This window comes from Bacillus rossius, chromosome 3 (assembly GCF_032445375.1).
Source record: "Bacillus rossius redtenbacheri isolate Brsri chromosome 3, Brsri_v3, whole genome shotgun sequence".
In the NCBI taxonomy this organism is placed as follows: domain Eukaryota; kingdom Metazoa; phylum Arthropoda; class Insecta; order Phasmatodea; family Bacillidae; genus Bacillus; species Bacillus rossius.
The window spans coordinates 102767166-102777525 of NC_086332.1; positions in this window are offsets into that span (position 1 = coordinate 102767166).

Genomic DNA, 10360 nt, shown 5'->3' on the forward strand with positions numbered 1-10360 from the left:
AGTTATATTAAAAATTTCTAAATATATAATGCTTATGCTGCTAGTATTATGTGTAAAAAAATTATTAACATTTTTTAAAATTATACAGAATATCTGCTAGGTTTCAGCAATGATACTGGTTCCAGTAAAACCGATAAAACAGTGGGTATTTTAGCATTAAATACCATAGGTGTGCCCTGATATTTCCATTAGGGGGGCCCCTGCTAAATTTTTAAATCAGAAGCTGAATTTAGAATGTTAAATAGCCTAAATACATTCACTCATTGACTTGTTTATATTTTTGTGCAGTTTAAACGAGATATGATTACTAGTTAATATTTATATCCGTATAATTTTAACAATCTTGAGAATATGTATTTTTTTTTTTTTCATAGACAATGTTTAAAGGATACTTACACATTTCCCCCCGCCACCCCTTAATTTACAATAGCTTGGTCCAGATCTACTTTAAAATGAACTTATTTTTAGTGAATGCAAACATAGCAATTCAGACAACAGAACTTTAACAAACCTCTTAAAATATTTTTTTTTTGCTTGGCCATTTTAAGGGACCTCATGTTTTAATTAAAATTAAGGCGGCTGTATTTCCAGAACGATAAAATGTTTAAAAATATTGTTAATTATCATGCTGCAACACTGAAACCCAGTTTGAGTGTCACAGTGCCAGGAATATACGAATATTAACGAAAGCATTAGAGAAAATGCAGATCTGAGTGATTACATTAGGGGGGGCCATGGCCCACCTAACCCCCTCTGTAGGCACGCCTATAATAAACAATATATATACCGTGGTAAGCAGATTCAATTTAAATAATTCCAGTTGTAATATATTATCAAAGGAAAAAAAATGCCAATTTTCGTCAATTAACAATGAATGGGATGCCCACATTTTGCTATATTAATACAACAGCTGCCCATGTTCAGCTATATTTACACAAAAGTTGGCTGTTTTAACTGTATTTACACAAAAGATTATTATGTAAACTTACTCAAAGCAGTACCGTACAGATACACAAAAGCTACCCATGTTAAATATATATTCTGAAATACTGCCTGTTTTCAGCTTTATCTACACATAAGAAACCTGTGTTAAGAATTATCCACATTAAAGTATCCTGTTCGAAATATATTCACAAAAAGCCTCCCTATGGTTAGCTTTAACCATTCAAAAACTGCATGTAGACAGTTTTATTCATACAAATGATTCCCATGTTATATCCTTACAAAGGTTGCCCGTGTTCTGGTATATCCAAACAAAGGCTGCATGTGTTTAACTATATCCACATAATGGTTGCCTTTGTTTCAGCTATAACCACACAAATCGTTCAGTGGTCAGCTATATCCACACAAATCGTTCAGTGTTCAGCTATATCCACACAAAGGCTGCACGTGTTCAGCCATACATTCACATAGGCTGCTCGTGTTCAGCCATATTTTTCACAAAGGCTGCTCGTGTTAAGCCGTATTTACTCGAAGGCTGCTCGTGTTCAGCTATATCAACATAAAGGCTGCCCGTGTTCAGCCATATCCAAAAAATGGCTGCGCGTGTTCAGCCATTTCCACAAAAGATCTGCCTGTGTTAGCCATTTCCACAAATAGGCTGCTTGTGTTAGCCATTTCCACAAAAAGGCTGTCCGTGTTAGCCAATTCCACAAAAAGGCTGCCCGTGTTCAGCTATATTATATTAAATGCTGATTGTTTTCAGTCTTATCTAGTTTATGGTTGGTAGTATTCAGCTATATGTAAAGATCAGCTGCCCGTTTGCACCATTTATAAACACTTATCTTGCCCACGTTCATTAGTTATCAATGCAAATGCTGTTTGAGGTCAGTAATTATTAACATATATTTTACATGAATTCGGCTATTTAAAATACAAATGCTGCTCGTGCTCTATCAAGTAAATGCTGCTTGTTTAAGCAATATTGTAATTGCCTAATTTGTTCATTAAATATCAGGTCATTACCTACGATTTTTGAGGAATTCAAATCTAAAAAGGTTCAGTGCTGAGCAATCATCAATGTATGAGCTTTATTTTTTTTTTAGCAATTAATACTAAAGCTGCTTATTATAATATTTTAACTAAAAACATATAAACCCTTCTTCAGGAACTAAAAAATTCTCATATAAACATTTCTTGAGTCACTAACAGATTTAAATTTTTACCATGTTTGTAATAAACATGGTAATAGCTGCTAGTATGGAAGAATTTTGAGGGCAATGGTGCTAGTTTTTATAAATATGATAATTTTCCAAGTGCTAAGCAAAAACAGAAAAAAAAAAGATCATTTAAGGGGTAAAAAAAAAAAAGGACCTCCTCTGCCTGTATAACGTAATTACAAAAATTGTTACTTAATTAATTCTGATAGAATAAGAATGGTGCTTATATTCACAGTGTGGATACAAATAATGAATGATTGGTTTTTTTAAATATTTTCATGATCTGCTTTATGCTATTGACAAGTTATATTCCATAGTTTTATAAGTAATGTATCTTGGGTTGAGCAGTTAGTATACAATATTTATTGCCTGTTATGTTAATTTCCATAAATTATAATTAAATTTACAGCATTTGAAACACATCTAATACCTGTAGTTATTTTTTAGAATACAATTTCAGTATTGTAGTGAGGGCTGATCGCGCATTGCCGGTGATTTCGAGATGTTAACTATGGGCGCCACCACGTGGAAGGGCACGTGGACCCGGCGGAGTCTCTCGCTCAGGGCGTGACGTAGCCCAAGTGGGGACGAGTTACCAGCCCTTTCTATCCTAGCTACCCAGACCTGGCCCGCTCTAGGCGTCGGGCACGCCACACTCCTAGACTCACTCACCACGTGATTAAATAAATACTCACTTTATATTTATTTTCCAGATTTAATTTCACTAACACGTCTCTCTACACGCCCGTTACACGTTACACATTACACGGTTGAAAAGCCTGAGTTACGAATCGGTTTAGGTGAAGGCATGGTCCGCACACGTGGCCATGCTGCAAAGTTTACTTATTACACGGTGATGAAAGAAACTCGACTGAGACAATTAATTAATTAAACAGTCCGCTGACCGAGAGCTGCCCCGAGGATGACGAACGAAAGCGATTTAAAAAGAATTAACGATACAGAAATTACTTGGTCAGAGATGAACAAAGGTTGAGGTCCCCGGGGTGCTGGCGCGTCTGCTCTCGGTCAGTGATGAAGATGGACTGGGCTGAGCTCATCGCTCGCAGGTGGCAACATGGCGCCCTTCGCGCCAACACAATTACCATTACTATATTCTACGACTCCGTGCCCCGGCGAAAGTTGAGTAAATTACAGATAAACATTAAAAATATATAAAAATTACTGACAATGGAAAGTTTGTTACTATTTACTTATTTAATGATAATTTATATAAAAGCATTCCTACCCTCGTCCAAGTCCGTGCCTGTTCGGGTCCGCCCGGGCAACGTCTATAGTTATTTAAGGTAACCTATTTAAATTAAAGAAAACACAAGTAAATTGCACAACACTGGGGCAAAGACGAATGAAAACAAAAAGGGTTTACAAATAATATTAAAACGTAGCAAATTAGGGGTGCGGCGCACTGCAGCTAAGCGCCCTCTTGCCGGGCTAGACACACACGCACACACGCACGCACGAGCGGGAGGTTTGAATATAGATGGTGGTTGGGCGGTGTCGTATCGGGCTCAAAGGGGCCGCAGGCCCGGACGACGTCAATTGCCCCCTCCGAAAGTAGGCCGATATGACAGCGCCGTTTGACAGATGGTTGGGGGGCGTTGCCTGTACTGTTTACGTCGCGCACTCCCACGTGGCAATGTTGATGTTTACATTTGTGCGGACAGGTGGCAATGTTGACATGGCGGACGGACAAGCAATGTTTACACGATGGAAGGGCGAGCAATGTTTACATGACGGCGGCGAGCAATGTTTACAAAATGACAGTTGAGCAATGTTTACACTATGGGGGACGATACACACGGACAGAATGGGCGCTGGCTAACTAACCTTGTGGGTGGTGACCCACCAGTTGTCCCGAGCCCCAAATCTGCGTCAGCTGCGGCTGCTGCGTGTGACAGCGCGGCGGTGGTCAGGGCGCCGGCCGGCAGGGGCGGCGGCGGCCAAGGTCAGGCGGCTCGTGGCAGGCGGGCAGCAAGCGCGGGCGGCGCTCGGCACGACCCGGCTCAGCCTCGCCGACAGGCGGGCGCTTCGCGGCCCGTCGTGACAGACGGGTGACAGGTGTCGAAGTCCGGGTGACGGTCACGTTCGGCGGTGGGACGGTCGGGCGTCCCGGCGTCGTGGCGTCGACCTGCATCGCGACAGGCGGATGTAGGGAGCTCAGGCGACTCTTCACGGTGCGGCGTCCCAATGTTGCCAACTTGCGACATTTGGGTGGCGTCTCGTGCGGCAGGGCACTTGACCGGTGTTCCGGTACTGCGGCGATCGGCGTCGGAATCGGGCGTCGTGGCGCCTCGGTCGATTCTGGCGTCGTGTCAGGTGGGCATGTAGGCGGCGTCAGCGTCGGCGTCGCGCGCGTCCGTCTCTTTCGGTCCGGTTCATCCGTCTGTGCCTCGAAGCCAGGCGGGCACAGAGGAGCAAATCCAGGCGGCGGGGCGGCGCTCAGGCGTCTCGGCGTCATGGCCCTGGACATCGTGTCGCAAAGCGTCCTGTTTGCGACTGCGCACTCTGGTAGCGGTGACGACGGCCGGATGACGTCGAAGCCAGGTGGTGGCGACAAGGTGACACGAAGCGTCGGCGTCGAGTCTGGTGGCGTCCGTGGCGAGTCGTGTGGCGGAGACGATGCGGGTTTCGCCGGAAATGACCTTGGTGGCGTCGGGACGGCGGTTCGGTGCGGTGGCGAGGTCATTCCGGCGTCGGGAGGTGTCTCCGACACGAGGCGGGTGCTGGACGGCGTATCAGACTGCGGCGGGACGGTCGTTGTCGGGCGTCGCTCGGTTGGCTTCGGCGAGTCAGGCGTCATCATAGTCGGGATGAGTGGCGTCAGGTCGGCGAAACGAGGTCTTGCTGGCGATGATGCGTTAGGACCAGCGTCGGGAGACGTCAGGTCGACGAGAGGTGCCGAGGTTGGCGGCTCCAGGACAGGAGGTGGCGGAAGCGGAATTGTCGGCGTCGGGACGGCGAGCGTCGGCGTCGGGATAAGTGGCGTCGGGTCGACGAAACGCAGTGTGGCAGGCGGCTGCGGGATCGGACTTGTGTCGGGAGACGTCAAGTCGATGAGCGTCGGCACGGCGGGCGTCGGCGTCGGGACGACTGGCGTCTTTGTCAGGGCGGTAGGCGTCGGTAGCGTAACACGTGACGGTGCGGGTGGCGTCAGGACGTACCTTCGTGGTGCTGGTGTCGGCGTCGTGCGTGAGGAGTCGGCTTGGTGCTGCGGTGACGTTCCGGCAACGGGCGGCGTCCCTGGCACGTGCTGTGTCGGCGTTTTCGGCGTGGTTGGCTTCGGCGTGAGAGGCGTCGGCGTGATCGGCGTCGTCGGCGTCGGAGTGAGCGGCGTCTTTTTCGGCGTGGTTGGCGTCGGCGTGATTGGCGTCTTTTCCGGCGTGGTTGGCGTCGGCGTGAGTGGCGTCTTTTTCGGCGTGGTTGGCGTCGGCGTGAGCGGCGTCTTTTTCGGTGTGGTTGGCGTCGTCGGCGTGAGCGGCGTTGGCGTCGACGTGAGCGGCGTCTTTTTCGGCGTCTCTGCCTCGTACTGCGCCTGGGTGGCTAGGTCGGCAGTGCATCGTGCGCACGTGAAGGTAAAAAACTTGCGCAGTATGGTCCATTCACGCTCGCCGATACAGCCACGATGCCACAGGCCGGTACATTCCTGGCAGCGGTAGCCCTCGCTACTACCTCCGGGACACGACCTCGCTCCACACTTCGTCACGCCGTGTATGCGGTACTCCGTACAGTAGCCACACTCATATCCGGCGGCGGTCCTGCCATACAAGTCCCAACTCGGGCAGGGAAAGTAACACCCGATACACTCGTCCGGATACGGATACATGTCTACGCACGTGGTACTCTACACGCGAACAGTCCTCACGAACACATCAGCACTGTGTTACTTACTGCGCTCGGAGTCCGTTGTTTGTGCGCGGATTCCTGGAAGCGTGCGCTTGGCTGATCACGTGGCTGGCGCGCCAGAGTCCCGCTATGCGCTCCGCGCGAACAATAGTTCCAGCGCGAACTTTAGTTCCGCGCGCTCCGCGTAACAACCGCCTATCTCACACGCTCGTACAGGTCTGGTTTTCGCGGAAGATGTAACTCGCCCCACGTTGGGCGCCATTTGAGGGCTGATCGCGCATTGCCGGTGATTTCGAGATGTTAACTATGGGCGCCACCACGTGGAAGGGCACGTGGACCCGGCGGAGTCTCTCGCTCAGGGCGTGACGTAGCCCAAGTGGGGACGAGTTACCAGCCCTTTCTATCCTAGCTACCCAGACCTGGCCCGCTCTAGGCGTCGGGCACGCCACACTCCTAGACTCACTCACCACGTGATTAAATAAATACTCACTTTATATTTATTTTCCAGATTTAATTTCACTAACACGTCTCTCTACACGCCCGTTACACGTTACACATTACACGGTTAAAAAGCCTGAGGCACGAATCGGTTTAGGTGAAGGCATGGTCCGCACACGTGGCCATGCTGCAAAGTTTACTTATTACACGGTGATGAAAGAAACTCGACTGAGACAATTAATTAATTAAACAGTCCGCTGACCGAGAGCTGCCCCGAGGATGACGAACGAAAGCGATTTAAAAAGAATTAACGATACAGAAATTACTTGGTCAGAGATGAACAAAGGTTGAGGTCCCCGGGGTGCTGGCGCGTCTGCTCTCGGTCAGTGATGAAGATGGACTGGGCTGAGCTCATCGCTCGCAGGTGGCAACATGGCGCCCTTCGCGCCAACACAATTACCATTACTATATTCTACGACTCCGTGCCCCGGCGAAAGTTGAGTAAATTACAGATAAACATTAAAAATATATAAAAATTACTGACAATGGAAAGTTTGTTACTATTTACTTATTTAATGATAATTTATATAAAAGCATTCCTACCCTCGTCCAAGTCCGTGCCTGTTCGGGTCCGCCCGGGCAACGTCTATAGTTATTTAAGGTAACCTATTTAAATTAAAGAAAACACAAGTAAATTGCACAACACTGGGGCAAAGACGAATGAAAACAAAAAGGGTTTACAAATAATATTAAAACGTAGCAAATTAGGGGTGCGGCGCACTGCAGCTAAGCGCCCTCTTGCCGGGCTAGACACACACGCACACACGCACGCACGAGCGGGAGGTTTGAATATAGATGGTGGTTGGGCGGTGTCGTATCGGGCTCAAAGGGGCCGCAGGCCCGGACGACGTCAGTAGTTTGTTTTTAAAAAAAAAAACTTTTGCATTAAGAAACTACAACCAAAATGCATTTATTTGTTTAGCTATTAAAACACAAACAAACCCGCAAAAAATCACCGGTTATGAAAAAATTCATTGTATACATTTTGGACAGTTTAAACAATTCTGCTGCCCTTTTTCGGGCACTTTCAACAAAATTTAAGTTTCCTTATTCAGAAATTTTAACTAGAGGTGTTTCCTGTTTAAGCAATTAATTGCTTCTCATGATCTGCAATTGCAACATTGCCTAAGTGTGACCAAAATATTTAATTTTATTTTCATTCAATTTCGACCTTTTCTATATGAATGCTGGCCATGGTATTGAATCAGTAAAGTTTAACTGAAATATTTAAGAAAATAATTTAAAGAATTTTTTCGCTTCTAATAAAGCACTTTATGTGTAGGGAAATGGTTACTCAGTATTGCTTTAACCTAGGTTAATTTAAATATAGTGGAATGAATTTACTCATATTTAATATATTCACTAAAATGGGTAAATCATTATTTATTTAAAATATTAACTCTAATATTTTAGTTATATTCTTGCCAAAACGTATTTAGTTTTAATAATATTTTTTTGACAATATTTATGATATATTTCAGTACATTTAATAATATATTGCTAAATAAATTAATATGTGTATAATTATTTTTTTAGTATTTAGCTGAAATACTAAATACAACTATTTAAGGTATATTTACAATTACATCTGTTGACTATTTTTGAAAATAAATATTTTAATATATTTTTTCTTCAAAACATAAGAAAAAAATTTGTAGTGCTACTATTCTATATAAAGGTAAAAATAAAAATATTTTGACAATTTTTTATTATAACACATTACTCTTTCTTGGTTATATATTTATATTGCACTCTTTTTGTTTATTGTTACAATAATTGTGTTGACAAAACAGCAAATACTGTACATATACTTCCTGTTTATAAAACATGTTTAATACATGTACTGCATTTTAGAATTTTAAACAATAATACTTCCCTTATTCAAACATTTAAATTCTTGTATCATTACTGTAAAGAAAAAAAATTAAATATTTCATTTATTACAGTTGTTGCAATAAAATGATGATTTTGACCATTAAAAAATGAAAATAACCTCTGAAATTGACTGCATACTATACGTTACAGAAAAATTTTATTGGCTTAATTCAGTTTCCTCAAATACAACACTAAAACAATAAATAGTACTAATATTATTTATCTTGATACTACCACTTAAAATTAGACTTTTTTAGTATAAAGCTCTTAAAATATACATGGTCACTTTCAAATGCCATCGAATTGTTATAAAATTACTTTGCTTAGCTTTGAAAAGTCAGGGTGTTATTTTTATTTCTAAAAATTACATTATAGTTAATAACTCCAAAAATAATTTCTTTATCTTTTTAAACAATGTTAATACTGATGATTATTATTTTTTTATACTATTCATGCTATTGGTCTATTGCAGTGTTTGTAGTTATTCTAGTGCATTCAATTGTTATCAAAATCTCTCTGATGACTGGCGTTCTCATGAGAATGTCACAACAATTTAGTGTACTTAGCATTAAAAGACAAATGGTACTGTTGATTAGCAGTTAAAAGAAAAACTATTTTATTTAGCATCCATCTGAATACTGACAGTGATTATTTGTTACAAAAGTTATATTAAAAATTTCTAAATATGTAATGCTTATGCTGCTAATATTATGTTAAAAAAATTATTAAAATTTTGTAAAATTACACAGAATATCTGCTAGGTTTCAGCAATGATAGTAGTTCCAGTTAAACTGATAAAACCGTGGGTATTTTACAATTAAATAATATATATCCCGTGTTAAGAAGATTAAATTTAAATAATTCCAGTTGTTATATATTATCAAAGGAAAAAAATGCCAATTTTCGTTACTTAACAATGAATGGGATGCCCACTTTAGCTATATTAATACAACAGCTGCCCATGTTCAGCTATATTTACACAAAAGTTGGCTGTGTTTAGCTGTATTTACACAAAAGATAATTGTGTAAACTTGCTCAAAGTAGTACCGTACAGATACAAATAGCTGCTCATGTTCAATTATATATTCTGAAAAGCTACCCATGTTAAATATATATTCTGAAATGCTGCCTGTTTTCAGCTTTATCTACACATAAGAAACCTGTGTTAAGAATTTTCCACATTGAAGTATCCTGTTCGAAATTTAATCCACAAAAAGCCTCCCTGGGGTCAGCTGTAACCATTCAAAAACTGCATGTAGACAGTTTTATTCATACAAATGATTCCCATGTTATATCTTTATAAAGGTTGCCCGTGTTATGGTATATCCAAACAAAGGCTGCATGTGTTTAACTATATCCACATAATGGTTGCCTTTGTTTTAGCTATAACCAAACAAATCGTTCAGTGTTCAGCTATATCCACACAAAGGATGCACGTGTTCAGCCATACATTCACATAGGCTGCTCGTGTTCAGCCATATTTTTCACAAAGGCTGCTTGTGTTAAGCCTTATTTACTCGAAGGCTGCTCGTGTTCAGCTATATCAACATAAAGGCTGCTCGTGTTCAGCTATACAACATAAAGGCTGCCCGTGTTCAGCCATATCCACAAAATGGCTGCGCGTGTTCAGGTATTTCCACAAAAGATCTGACTTTGTTAGCCATTTCCACAAAAAGGCTGCTTGTGTTCATCTGTTATCAATGCAAATGCTGTTTGAGATCAGTAATTATTAATATATATTTTACATGAATTCGGCTATTTAAAATACAAATGCTGCTCGTGCTCTGTCAAGTAAATGCTGCTTGTTTAAGCAATATTGTAATTGCCTAATTTGTTCATTAAGTATCAGGTCATTACCTACGATTTTTGAGGAATTCAAATCTATAAAGCTTCAGTGTTAAGCAATCATCAACACATGAGCTTTATTTTTTTTTTTAGCAGTTAATACTAAAGCTTCATATTATAAT